Raw genomic sequence first — 865 nt, forward strand, 5'->3', positions numbered from 1 at the left:
ACGGTCGCCCGCAGAAACAAGGCTGTGTATGGTGAGTACTCTTTTCTTATAACTGGCGTGGACGCCTTTATCGATTTTGTTGCTTTTGTAATGTTCATTAGTTCTTGCTTTTGGGTTGGGGCATTTTACATAGTGTGATGCTTACGGTGATATAACCGTTGAAATGGATCGCGTCACCTTTGGTGCCATAATCATTGCTGCTCCGAGATCGGTGCCCATCATGTTAAATCGATAATATGAAATAACTTTAACCCCTATGGGAAAAGGAAACACAGAGGAGATGATTAGACACATGATTATTCCTACCATGTCCCTAAAAATACAAAAAACCCGGAAATATGACAAATATAAAAGCGGTTAGGGAGGCGCAGATTATCCTGTGGAAACTTTGCAGAGTTGCAAACACTACTGCCCGCGCCCACACCTAAAGCCGGTAAATGGATTGCACGGTCTTGTAAACGCTAACAGGTTCCGGTATCCCTTGAATGTGGCCGGAGCGCCGGGCAATCGACGAGAGCCAGCGAGTTTAGAGCAGGTCTTGAGTGCTCATTAAGAACTTGATCGCACTCGCCGGATGCCTGCCTGCGCTGGGGCTCCCAGCGCAGCCGCGTCTCCTGAGCGGTCTGGGGATGGCGGGGAAGAAGTGGATAGTGATTTAGGTTTTTTTGCCTTCGCTTCTTTTTCCTTTCCCGTTCTTTGTTTTCTCTTTCTCTTTTTTCTTCTTTTGTCTTTTTTTTTTCCCTCTTCTTATTCTTACTTTTTTTCCTTTTTTTTATATATTTTTCAAGTGTTTTCCATTTCATTCTTTTCCTTTCCAAAGTTTTTTTCTTTCTTTGTGTTGATTGATTGCTTTTTTTCGTTGTCT

General features: G+C 43.2%; 1 protein-coding gene across 1 annotated transcript in view; it reads left to right on the forward strand.

Annotated features, from left to right (window-relative positions):
- LOC119587013 (rho GTPase-activating protein 21-like) overlaps nt 1-865 on the forward strand; it is a gene marked incomplete at its 5' end in the record, with an annotated part of 201,687 nt that overhangs the window by 149,218 nt on the left and 51,604 nt on the right.

The sequence above is a fragment of the Penaeus monodon genome, chromosome 22 (genome assembly GCF_015228065.2).
Source record: "Penaeus monodon isolate SGIC_2016 chromosome 22, NSTDA_Pmon_1, whole genome shotgun sequence".
Classification (NCBI taxonomy): domain Eukaryota; kingdom Metazoa; phylum Arthropoda; class Malacostraca; order Decapoda; family Penaeidae; genus Penaeus; species Penaeus monodon.